Source organism: Pseudophryne corroboree, chromosome 4 (assembly GCF_028390025.1).
Source record: "Pseudophryne corroboree isolate aPseCor3 chromosome 4, aPseCor3.hap2, whole genome shotgun sequence".
NCBI lineage: Eukaryota > Metazoa > Chordata > Amphibia > Anura > Myobatrachidae > Pseudophryne > Pseudophryne corroboree.
The window spans coordinates 125,263,027-125,276,961 of NC_086447.1; the positions used below are offsets into that span (position 1 = coordinate 125,263,027).

At 45.9% G+C, this 13,935-nt stretch overlaps 1 long non-coding RNA gene across 2 annotated transcripts in view; it reads left to right on the forward strand.

The window, feature by feature from the left end:
* Positions 1-203: 203 nt before the first annotated feature.
* LOC134911160 (uncharacterized) overlaps positions 204-13,935 on the forward strand; it is a 350,439-nt gene continuing 336,707 nt past the window's right edge. For both annotated transcript variants that reach the window (XR_010176368.1, XR_010176369.1), the window contains exon 1: positions 204-351. This is a non-coding gene — a long non-coding RNA (uncharacterized LOC134911160). The remainder of the gene's footprint in view (positions 352-13,935) is intronic.

The following is a 13,935-nucleotide window of genomic DNA, read 5'->3' on the forward strand; positions in this document are numbered from 1 at the left end:
CCGCATACCTTTCCTGCCCTCCCGGGCGCGAGTCTGGAAATGCGGGGGCGGGGTCTGAACGTAAGAGTTCAGAGCCGTGGTGGCCGTCCTGCCTCCTGCTGTGCACACACAGCTGGCAGCCTGAGCGGAGGCAGGAGCATAAACAGCAGAGCAGCTGGCCTACTGACAGCCAATGCCCTGCTTCCCTGCTGCTGGCCCCGCCCACCTCACTCACAGGGCTGCGTGTAATACACAGCCCAGCTTACCTCTTCCTGCTCCTCCTCATGTTCCTGCCCAGTGCTGCTGCCTCCTTCCACCACACTGTCCCGGCCCCGGCTCCTGCTCTTCACAGGAAGGAGCAGCAATAGCCAGGTGGGTGCTGTATGTGCTGGGGGTTTTATGAGAAAGGGGGGATGTGTATAATGTGGTCGGGGGAGGGGTGTGTGTGCTGTGCATGCTATAATGACATATGGTACTTTCTGTCATAAGGGGGAGGGGAGGGGGGGCTGTTTGATATGTAATGTGCTACCACGTGTAATATTGGGGGTGGGGGGGGGGGTGTTGTAGGATTGTGCTGTGTGTAATATAATGTAATATGGTGCTGTGTACTATCTGTGATATGAGGGAGGAGGGCTGTGTGAAATGTAGTGTGCTAATCAGTGTAATATTGTGGGGATGGTAGGCTGTGTAATGTAATGTAATATGGTACTGTGTGTACTGGCTGTAATATGGGGGACTGGGGCTTTGTATAATGTAATATGGGTCTGTGTGTACTGGCTGTAATATGGGGAACTGGGGCTTTGTATAATGTAATATGGGTCTGTGTGTACTGGCTGTAATATGGGGAACTGGGGCTTTGTATAATGTAATATGGGTCTGTGTGTACTGGCTGTAATATGGGGAACTGGGGCTTTGTATAATGTAATATGGGTCTGTGTGTACTGGCTGTAATATGGGGAACTGGGGCTTTGTATAATGTAATATGGGTCTGTGTGTACTGGCTGTAATATGGGGAACTGGGGCTTTGTATAATGTAATATGGGTCTGTGTGTACTGGCTGTAATATGGGGAACTGGGGCTTTGTATAATGTAATATGGGTCTGTGTGTACTGGCTGTAATATGGGGAACTGGGGCTTTGTATAATGTAATATGGGTCTGTGTGTACTGGCTGTAATATGGGGAACTGGGGCTTTGTATAATGTAATATGGGTCTGTGTGTACTGGCTGTAATATGGGGAACTGGGGCCAGGGCCGTAACGAGGTGTGTGCCAGGACCACCGGCAACACCCACCTGGCTGCTCCGTCGCACTGGGGGTCCGGCCCTCCTTCCGCCATCACTGCTACTCTCACCTAGGTAGCCAGGCAGCGCTGCAGCTCCCCCTCCGCTCCCTTCCTATGTGCTGGGAGAGATGACGTCTCTCCCAGCCCGCCCCCAGCCCACCCACAATGCCCTGTGCTGCGAAGAGTGCAGTGTAGGGCGGGAAGAGGAGAGGCATGCCGGCTTGTCAAAGGTGAGTATCTCTCTCTCTCTCGCCTGCCATAATGTGTAAATAAGGTGGACTGCCTGCCATAATGTGTGAATAAGGTGGACTGCCTGCCATAATGTGTGAATAAGGTGGACTGCCTACCACAATGTGTAAAAAAAAAAAAAAAAAAGGGGGGGTCTGCCTGCTGCACTGTGTAAAAAATGGGGACTATGCTGCTGTAATGTGTAAAAAAGGGGGACTATGCTGCCGTAATGTGTAAAAAAGGGGGACTATGCTCCCGTAATCTGCAAAAGGGAACTCTGTGGCCACGCCACTTCCCTATGAAGCCACGCCTCTAAATTTTGGCACGCACGCGCCTACGGCACACACTTGCCCAGGTTTTTATAGGGGGGCACCGATGCTGTTTCTTGCACACAGTGCTAAAAAAAATGTCTAGTTAAGGCACTGACTGGGGCTATGTATAATGTAATGTTATGTGGTACTGGCTGTAATATGGGGGAGTGGGGCTGTGTTTAACGTAATGTAATATGGTACTGGGTACAATATGTGGAGGGGGGTTGTGTATAATATAATGTATTATATGCTGTGTGTACTGGGTGTAATGTGTAATATACCTTCCGTTTCTTCTCAGAAATGTACACGGTATCATAATTTAGTGCACCTGTATTATCACTCTAGTGTACCTATAGTATTACCCTTTTTTTGTTTTTGCTGCTTTTAGTACCCTGAGTGTCAATAAATACGCCTATAGGTAGTCCTCAACACGCACTTTGGGCGAAGCATGACCCCCCCCCTTCAACGGCATGCCGCGCTTTCTGCGGTGTATTGTGCTGCCGCCTGGAATCTCCTTGAAACTAGTTTTCAAAAGTAGGCAAGTATAGACCATGGTAGGAACTGAATCAATGACTTCAGTGCTGTGAGGCAGTAATGCTAACCATTACACCGCCCGCACAAACCTAATATTAGCCCTCATTCCGAGTTGATCGCAGCCAGCAACTTTTAGCTGCTGCTGCGATCAACAGTCCACACCTATGGGGGAGTGTATTTTAGCTTAGCAGGGCTGCGATCGCTTGTGCAGCACTGCTAAGCTAAAAAGAATTCAAGCAGTTTCAGAGTAGCCCTGGACATACTTACCCTGTGCGCTGCTCCCTGCGATGCTGAAGCTGCTTCTGACGTCAGACATCCGCCCTCCGTTGGACTGGACATGCCTGCGTTTTTCGATCCACTTCCGGAAAACGGCCGCCAACGCCGTGGAGACGCCTAGGACCACCTTCTTCCTGTCAATCTTCTCAGCGGTCCGCTCTGCGACCACTTCGTTCTTTGGATGCATCGTAACCCGGCGACCTCTGTCGCCGGGCAACATCACGCACGCGCAATGCGGCTGCCGCACATGCGCATTCTGAACCCGTTCGCACCGCAGCGATAAACCGCTGCGTGCGAACAGGTCGGAATGACCCCCATTGTCCTTTCTTCAGCAAACACCATCCCCACAGTGAAGCAGCAGCATCATATTGTGAGGATGCTTTTCCACAGTGGGACTGAGCATTGCGTTAAAATTGAAGTATCTATGGATGGTGCAAAATACAGAGATATACTACAAGACTAACTGCTTTCTGTATGCTAGAAATGTAAAGCTTGGCAGAAAGGTCACCTTTCAGCAGGACAATGATCCCAAGCACAAGGCCAAAACTAGGCTCGAGTGCCTGAACAAAAAGGTGACTGGTTTACAATGACCTAGTCAAACTACAGACCTCAATCCAACTGAGAATCTGTGGAGCTGTTTGAAAGCTGTCCACACGCATCATGCAGCCAACCTGAACAACATGCAGCAAATCTGACAGAAAGGATGGGCAAAATTCACTCCATAATAGTGGTAAACACTTACTCCAACAGACCTAAAGCTGTGATTGCAGCACAAGTTCTACCAAGTACTAGTCTATAGGGGTTGAATACTTATATAAATCGTTTTTTCCCCAGTTATTATTTAAAAATAGACAAATGATGAATTATGGGCTTTAAAATTTACTTCAAGACTGGTGTGATATATTGTAATCACTACTACAATGCACAGATATGGTAATGCAGCAGGAGGCGTCTGTATAAGTAGACACCTCCTGCATGCATTTTTGATCCAGTGAAGCGTCCGATGATGCAGCATCGAATAGCCTTAGGGTGTGTACACACGGTGAGATATTTTCTTTCGATTTTGACTATATAGTCAAAATCGCAAGAAAAGTTAGTGCAGATCGCAAGGTGAAAGTCACCTTGCGATCCCGATGCGTGGTCCCGCCAGGTCGGCATCGCAAGAAAAGATAGACTGTGCAGGCAAGTCAATCCTTGCTAGATCGGTGTACTATCTAGTTCATCTCACATGTCAATGACATCTCACATAAGCCAAAATCTCACACAAGCCAAAATCGAAAGCACACATAGTCCATATCTCAAGAAAAGTTAGTCAAAATCTGTCCTATCTGGGCTCCGGGGAGTTCAAGGGAAATCGCAAGTAAAAATCGGCATAGCAAGGATCTCACGTGTGTACACACCCTTAGACAAGCTGGCTGCAGCTGCTCCTACAATGAGACCAGGAAATCTGTCTTCCGACGGAGATCCTGGCATCAGCACTCCCCCAAAATTGTGGTGATATGCCTCCATTTTGGGAAATAAAGGCCATCAATGGCCCCAAACTGCAGCAGATGGTTAAACTCTTGACATCTGCAGCCGTAGTGCGTCCAACAATGCAGGACCAGTACTGCACATGCGCCACCGTTACTTTACGTCTCATGCCACTAGAGATGTGTAGCGGGCACTTTTTGTGTTTTGTGGTTTGGTTTTGGTTCTGGTTCCATGCTCGTGTTTTGGATCTGGATTGGTTTTGTCAAAACCACCCTTTTGTGTTTTGGTTTTGGATCTAGATGATTTTTTTAAAAAAACCATAAAAACAGCTAAAATAACAGAATTTGGGGGTAATTTTAATCCTACGGTATTATTAACCTCAATAACATTAATTTCCACTCATTTCCAGTCTATTCTGAACACCTCACACCTAACAATATTGTTTTTAGGCCAGAAGGTTGCACCGAGGTGGCTGTATGACTAAGCTAAGCAACACAAGTGGACGGCACAAACGCCTGGCCCATCTAGGAGTGGCACTGCAGTGTCAGACAGGAGGGCAGATTTAAAGACTAGGCCCCGAATAGCACATGATGCAAAAAAGAAAAAGAGGTGCAATGAGGTAGCTGGATGACTAAGCTAAGTGACACAAGTGTGCGGCACAAACACCTGGCCCATCTAGGAGTGGCACTGCAGTGGCAGACAGGAGGGCACTTAAAAAAACTAGTCCCCAAACAGCACATCATGCAAAGAAGAAAAAGAGGTGCAATGAGGTACTGCAGGTTCACATTCCTACTATCTGTATGTGACACCTGCACAGCATCACTTCTCTTATTCTGTACGATCAGTGTAATTATACTGCAGATACATGTTACTACTATCTGTATGTGACACCTGCACAGCATCACTTCTCTTATTCTGTACGATCAGTGTAATTATACTGCAGATACATGTTCCTACTATCTGTATGTGACACCTGCACCGTATCACTTCTCTCATTCTGTACGATCAGTGTAATTATACTGCAGATACACATTCCTACTATCTATATGTGACACCTGCACAGTATCACTTCTCTCATTCTGTATGATCAGTGTAATTATACTGCAGATACTTGTTCCTACTACCTGTCTGTGACACTGCACAGTATCACTTCTCTTATTCTGTATGATCAGTGTAATTATACTGCAGATACACATTCCTACTATCTATATGTGACAGCTGCACAGTATCACTTCTCTCATTCTGTATGATCAGTGTAATTATACTGCAGATACATGTTCCTACTATATGTATGTGACACCTGCACAGTATCACTCCTCTCAGGGAACCGAACCCGCTTATCTCTACATGCCACAACTACATAGCGACTTGAATCAGGCTCCTTGTGTGGAACAATCATGTCAACAAATAGAACAATTATTTGTAAAACAGATAAAATTGTTGACTTTTCATGAGATTGAATACTTCTGCAAGCCACTGCGAGTTTGTGTGTGTGTGATAATATTGTTATCAACAGAGGTTGTAAGATAACGATTCTTGTGGCTGTTCTGTGACTAGTTGTGAGTAGTAATGTACATGGCTTTTGAGGTATCTCCAAAGTAAGTTCCCCAGGTTTTGCGCAGATTAGTGCTTATTACAGTGTATGGCATATATGTCACCCCGGTCTGTCAACCCTTCACCTTTTAGATTGTAAGCTTGCAAGAGCAGGGCTTTCTTTCCTCCTGTGCCTTTCCTTTTCTTACTTATACTCCATGCTCCCTTTTATAGCACCTAACCCCTGGTTTTTCATACCTGTCCTATATTGTCTTGAACTGTAAGTGCTGTTTTCTTGTTTGCTCATTTGAATATGTACTGTGTAATGGGCGCTGTGGATCCCTTGTGGCGCCATATAAAAAAAGGGTAATAATAATAATAATAATAATAATAATAATAATAATTATATGCTCTTAGTTACTGGCCTGTCATGTGAGAGCAGATTCTCCAGCAGCACCCACCACAGAGTAGACATTGAGGAGGTTTTGGGAAATCTCTGAGTGGTACAGTATTGAAGCAGTGGGTGTCTACTAAATTATTGGTTATAAGTGTCCCTGCTCTGAATGAGCTAGACCAGGAGCAGTAACAATATGGTACCACAATGTGGGAAAAGGGGAGAAAAAAAAAAAAAAAAAGGCGCCACAAGGGATGGAGGAGGGTAGCTACATCATATTGGGGAAGTGACCACTGCACACTGAGATGTTGTCTTGCAATGTATTAAGGGGCCTGGGATAACATGTCAGCCTATACATTGCATATATAAATAAGGTCCTCTTTGACACTGCATTTCCTAGCATCCTGGACACAGGCAATAAATAAGTTGATCACAAAAGAGAAATCTAGAAAACGTTCTAACCCTATATACCCATAATAAATGCAGTAATCATTGGCGTTTCTATAATGGGTGCCGTGTGTGCGGTGCACACGGGCCCCTAAGTCCAGGGGGTCCCACACCGCACACACCACCCATTTCTCCTATACTTACCTTTCCGGAGTCCATCGCTGACCGTCTGTGGGCCCCCTCCTCTCCAATAGCATTCGTGCTGCTGCTTGCGCACTGACCATTAGAGACCATTAGAGACCATTGCGGCCATTTTTCGGAGTCCTGCGCATGCACTGTAGACTCTGGCACTGTGCCACAGTCTACAGCGCTCAGAGCGCTAGCAGAGGCGCAACGGCTACGGGAGAGGAGGGGGCCCACACACGGAGTCTGCACACGGACCCCCTCCTCTCTAGAGACGCCTCTGTTAGTCATTTTACATTAGAAACTGTGGGGAGAAAGTATTGGTTTGCAAAAAAGAGAAAGAGAGGTTGGGATTGCTGATATGAAGTTAAATGGTTAATCACTACATGCTATTTCTTAACTGTGTGTTACTGTGCATGCCTCCGCTGTCAAAATATCATCACATGTCTGAGTAGATATTATTCACCAAACTTAAAGGCCAGACTGTTTAGACTCCAGGTGCAAGACTTGTTTACATGCCTCTATAAAAGTATCTGCATGTGCACAAGTCTGTCACTGTGTTATTGTAGCGTCACTTTGCTGTAAAACTGTCCAGTACTTATCCCAAGAGAGATTGATAATGACCAATTGACTGTTTGCCTTCTGTCACGTGTATCCTGTTATATTCAATTAAACCTACTCTGGTCTGAAATCAATGTGTGGACTTACCTCTTGCTCACATCTCCTATGCACCTACCAACTTGTAGGAATCTGGAAGGCTTTATGCTGACCCAGCCCCCCAAACCAATTATGTCACAATTTCTTGCCTAGGACATGGGGCCACTGGCAATAGGAAGGAGAACCTGGGCAGCTCTACAAGCTGCAGAGTGTGGCCAGAGTGACCTTAGATAAATATATATCTAAGATTATATATCTTTTTTTTTACTTGTCTTAATACAGTTTTTATTTCCTTTTGTGAGCTATTTTCCATTTGAGCTGCTGTTTTCAAAACTTTTGCTGCCGGACCAGCGTGGTTACTTATTAACTGACTTTTGGCCGGCAGCGAGGGAAAAGCAATTCAAATAGAAAAAGAGCACCAGTGAGGAGCAGTATCCAAATTACAGTGTCTAGTCAATATGTCGACAGCATATGGTCATCATGCATTATGTCGTCAGGTATAAAAGGTCAACATTGCTTAAGGTCGACAGCTACAAATGGTCTACTGATTCAAAAGGTCGACATGACAATATCGACACACAAATGATCTATACTTTTTTGGTTTGGGTTTTTTTACGTTTTCCCAACATTTGCTTGATTTACTATCCACATTGGTGGTCATTCCGAGTTGATCGCAGCCAGCAACTTTTTGCTGCTGCTGCGGCCAACTAGTCCACGCCTATGGGGGAGGGTATTTTAGCTTAGCAGGGCTGTGCAGCCCTGCTAAGCTAAGAACATTTCAAGTAAAAGAAGACTAGGCCTGGACATACTTACCCTGTGCAGCGATCTCTGCGATGCTGGAGCCGGCTTTGACGTCAGACATCCGCCCTCAGTTCTGCTGGACACGCCTGCGTTTTCTTCTCCACTCCCCGAAAACGGTCTCCAACGGTCCGGATCCGGATCTTTCTGTCAATCTTCTTGCAGTCGGCTCTGCGACCGCTTTCTTCGTAGGACGCAACGTAACCCGGCGACCCTAATCGCCGGGCAACGTTGCGCACTGCGGCCGCCGCGCATGCGCATTCCGGACCCGTACGCACAGCAGCGACAAACCGCTGCGTGCGAACGGGTCGGAATGACCCCCATAGACCACAATTGGGAATTGTAACCTGTGGCAAGTGTAGCAGTAACGGAATGAGGGCACGATTCAGACCTAATCGCTGCTGTGCGTTTTCGCAGGGCAGCTGATTATCGATCGACTACTTATGTGTATGGATCGTAATACGCACACGCGAGGCCAAACTGCGAAAAGAATCCAGCAACTTTTTTGATTGCTAGGTGTACGCAAGTTGATTGACAGGAAGCGGACGTTTGCGGGTGGTAACTATCCATTTTCTGGGAGTGTCAGGAAAGACGCAGGCGTTCTCAAGCGTTTTCAAGGAGGGTGTGTGACGTCAGCTCCAGTCCCGAACAGCCTGTTGCTATCGCACTGTAGGAGTAGGTCCTTGGCTACGCAGAGACTGGAAAAACAGTCAATGGTGACTGACTTGCGAACGAATTTCAGTTGACCGGCATACTGTATGCAGAGCTTTTCGCACGGCTTATGCAGACTTGCACGGAGCAGGTATTCACTCTGGGCGGCGACTATGTGATCGCAAACCTCTGCAAATTCGTAGAAGAGCGATCATGTCTGAATCGGGCCCTGAGCCACCTTGCCCAAAGTGTGGCAAGTGAAACAAGCCCGCACTGGTATTCGTTTTTACTGATGGTGGTCACATATTACCAAACATACAAGATTTGACCGAAAAAAATGAAAAACATGTGTTGACCATTTGTGTCGATCTTTCATCAGTCAACCTTTTGTACCTGTTGACCTAATGCATGTCAACCCATTGGTATCAACTGTTAACCTAAATACTGTAGATCTTCTATACCACACTTCTGAGTCACTACAGTGGAATCCATATAATGAGTAAGTATGAAAATAAAACCGTTATTCCATGTACTGACCATGCCCGCTCTAGTGACTGGCCTTACCTCTCTGATGGCTGACTATGCGTACACACTTTTTTAGGGGACACTATCCATATTTGCCTTCTCTCCCAGAACCTGCAGGAGACAATTTTTCAGGTTGTGCCCCACACCCCCAGAAGAGTGGACACCCCTTCCGCATCCAACCCGCTTCCTAATGAAGTGGGAAGAAAGTGGAAATAACTACCTTGACTCTGTCGTACGCATGGAGGGGGAGGCACCTAATTATGCGATTCTATGGTAATCATGTATTTGTAGCACCACCCACTATTCAAATCTGCATGAAACTGTGCATTTTACCGTGAGGGGCGGGGCCTCATGATGCAACTAGGCCGGCCGCCCCATCATTGCCCACCGTCTCCTTCACTCCAGGCTTCTCCTGGAGAGGAAAATTCAAATGTCGGTAAGTATGCCACTAGCATTGCATTCAACTGGTAGTCACTTAATTTCCCAGCCTGACATTGTGAATATATCAAGTGAACACGTCACCAAGTGGGATGTAGAGCACCATAGGTGCTGTGTTTAGACGCACCCAGGGCTTAAAGTGGTCCATGAGAGGTGGTGGAACTAATTTCCTGTGCAACCTACCACACACACACCTCCCATTAGGCAGGGAAGGGGTGTGGTCACACAATAGTACCCCCAATTCAAATTACGCCACACAGTAGAACAATCTTATTCCTATTACACCGCATGTAGTGCCCCTTATTGATATTACACCACATAGTAATGTCCCTTATTCACATTATGACACACAACAGAGCCCCTTATTCGCATTACATCACTCAGTAGTGCCCTTCTTTCACATTATGCTACACAGTGGTACCACTTATACACGTTATGGAATTAACATGTAAGGCCGTGGAGGAGGTGGAACTAGTTCCACCTACAATTACAGCTGGTGGAACCCAGTTCCACCTCGTTCCCCCCCACTTTAACCCCTGGATGCATCCTATATAGTGGTGACAATACATAAAGTACAGTGGAGGCAGCCATTTTGGCAGCTAATGCCGCTTATGAACCTATCATGAACAATGTAATATTGGCCAGGAAGTGCCATGGTCTGAACTTAACTGACATTCTCATTCAGCTCACAAACTTGCTGTCACCACTGTTTCTAGGGGGGGTTATTTACTAAAGTGTAGGTTTATAGAAGTAGAGATGTTGGTCATAGCAGTCAATCAGATTCTAGTTATTCTCTTCTAGAAGGTGCTAGATTAATGATAAGTAGAATCTGATTGGTTGCTATGGGCAACATCTCCACTTCTATAAACCCACAAGTTAGTAAATATACCCCTAGGTGACTATTTTTTTATTATAAATTGCAAGCACAATAATCGTGCAAAGGGCTTTAATTCCACAGGTCAGCCTGGTAACGTGTACAAGCATACCAATGCATTCTTTCATCAAAACTTGCAGACGACTTTGCTGATCATTGACGTTAATCAGCTTCAAAACACAGGGATTTCCAGGCTGCTGTGAAATATTTTTCTCTTTTAAATTCAGATAAGAGTTTCCGGCGATCCTGTGTTCTATCCGTCAAGCATTTTGCTTGAAACATATGGTAATCTATAAAAGAACGCCGGACAGGATTTCACAAAGACAGCTTTCCTGTGGGAGAGGCGAGCAATTATACACTGCTGTCGTAGCGCAGCGCGTGATCAGACTATAATTTTCACTGTTTTACTTGAATTGGTAACCAAAGAAACAGCAGGAAGCAAAAGCAGCGGCCTATTGTCCTCATTGATTTATCTAACAAGCTCCCACAAACAGCATTGGTGGCATCATTATTTGCTGTTGACAAAATTTATGTCTGGAAGAGTCATGCTGACTTGTGTCAGTAACAGGCGTAACAAGAAAACCTGACGCTTTGGACAAACATTTGTGTTTAGTCCTGGATTTGTCATTAATTTAAAGTGTTGCAGCTTGTTGACAGTGCACTAAACAAACTGGTCTTTGTGTGCCTTCTAGTGTTCACAGTGACATTCAAATAAGCCGTATTGTGGTTATTGAAGTATGCCAAAAAATGAATGAACACACTAGGCTCAAGTAAGGGCACTGAAGACATGGGAGGTTATTCCGAGTTGATAGCTCGCTAGCTGCTTTTAGCAGCCGTGCACACGCTAGGCCACCGCCCTCTGGGAGTGTATCTTAGCTTAGCAGAAGTGCGAACGAAAGGTTAGCAGAACTGCTCGTAAAAATGTTCAAGCAGATTCAAAGTAGCTCCAAACCTACTCCTACCTTGCGATCACTTCAGTCAGATTAGTTCCTGCTTTGACGTCACAAACACGCCCTGCATTCGGCCATCCACTCCCCCGTTTCCCCAGGCATGCCTGCGTTTTCACCTGACACGCCTGCGTTTTTTTGCACACTTCCGGAAAACGGTCAATTACCACCCAGAAACACCCACTTCCTGTCAATCACTCACCGATCAACAGAGCGACGAAAAAGAGTCGCTAGATCTTGTGTAAAACTGCATAGTTTTGTGTGAAAGTACTTTGCTCGTGCGTACTGCGGCCCGTACGCATGCGCAGAAATGAAGATTTTTAGCCTGATCGCTGTGCTGCAAACAACGGCAGCTAGCGATCAACTCGGAATGACCCCCATTGGGATTTCCCGGCCTCTTTGTTTTATTATATTGTCTTATACCCATAGTGCTGACATATTCATTAGTCTTGGAAGTGTTTTTAATCCTTTCTGTGGTCTCATACCCTCCAACATTTTACACACAAAAATCGGTACAAATTCGAAAAGGGGGCGTGGCCACGTGTAAAGGCCTTTTCCTATACTTTCAATGGAAGTTTGGAGAGCCAAAAATCGGTACAGACCATAAAAAAAGGTACTGTATTTGCCAAAAAGGTCCAGCTGGAGGGTATGCTGTCTGAGGCTGTATAACTGAAATCAGGACACTTCTTATGTCCTAAAGGCGCCTATTTATATCAGGGCCCATTAGCCCCCCCCCCCCCGATAATTACTGTATGGCCCCCATTTATCAAACCTTGGATAGTGATAAATAGCATGGTGATAAAGTGCCAGCCAATCAGCTCCTAACTGACATGTCTCAGGCTGTGTTTGACAAATTACACTTAGGAGCTGATTGATTGGTACTTTATCATCGTGCTATTTATTACTCTCCAAGGCTTGATAAATCTGGGCCTAAGTATCCAACTTGCGCAAGTTGTAGCAGTGTATACTTAAATAGTAGGGTAATTCCAGGGCGGGGATAGCGGATCAGGACATTAGCTGGGGTACATTGTATGTCTTTAGAAACTTCCAGTTACACATGTGCCTCAGTTCTTCATTGAAAAATAATGGTGTCTCCCTTATAGGTACACCACTAGTACTGCAGAAGCTGATTTCAGAAAGAGCAGGTAGTGACATTGGGAGCAACTTCAGGGTTCTGTTCTAACTTTCTCCTCACCCCCATGTTTCCCACTGCCACTGCATACCACTCAATATAGAAGGCAGAGCATGGGTACTTACTGTACACCATGCATTTCCTCCTGCTGTCAGAGGGTCATCATTGGAGGAGATAAGAACAGCAACAACTCCTGTTGATGCTGTGTTTTGCCATACTAGAGGTGAAAGAGCAAAATGGCTGCCTTATGCTGTACAAACAGCACTAAACCTTGGCGCCCTGATTTATGCAAGTGCACCTAGATTTCCACCAGGGTGCATTGCTGAGGGCAAGGAGTTTACAAAGACAGAGGGGAGGAGACAGCTTGAACTAAGGCATTTTTACAAAAGTATGCAGTAGGAACACTGCAGTAGATGTCCATTTGTGGAGCTGGATCATTGCAGTGAGATAGAGATGGACTTAAAATGCAAAATCTCTTACAATATTAACTGAAAGTAAATATCCCAGGGACAGATCTTTACAACCTGGAAATGAGTGGCTGTTGGTAGTCCCACCATCGCCATGTTGTGCCGTTTACACAGATTAGTGGCAGAGATACTTTCTTACGACAGCCACATACCTCTTACACTGGTCCTCCAGTCTCAGTCTCTCATGTCCTTAGCTCTGTGGACTAAGGCATAATACGACTGGCCTTTGCATAGGGAAGGAGGAAAACCAATTATTCACCTTTTAGGTGAAACAGCAACAGGCGTCGGACCATCTCTCAATAACGCTCACTCCTCTAATTCAACTCTTCCAGCACATATTTTAATTTCCATCATAATTCTGCACAGGTCACAAACACCTTGTTGGAACAACACTCCTCTGAGTGCTCACTCACTTGTGTGTATCTTCTGCATCCGGTCAGCTGCCTGAATCCGCGCTCCTGTCTGCTGGATTCCTACCTTGCCGCTGCCTCTGAGTCTGCTTCAGTTACTCTGCAGTCTGGTACTATTATCAAGGCTCTGCTAGCACCATCTCTAGACTGTGCAAGCTGCTTCTTCTCCGGTTCCAATACGGTTCAAGCTGCAAAAGCTGGTATTACTCTATGGAAGCCTATGGACTGCTTTCAGCATCGGTGCTGTCAGACGGATCGGATCCCTCCTAGCATCACCCGCGACTGCCGCGCAACTCTGCACATGCGCAGAGGGACTCCCAGGGACTCCTAGGTCCAGAGACCGGCAGCCATCACAAAGGGTTGCTCTTATCGAGAGAGCTGCGCTTTGCAATACTAATCTCATGTGTTTATACATATGCGATTAGTATCAGCGTGATGTGTGGCAGGATGCACCACAAG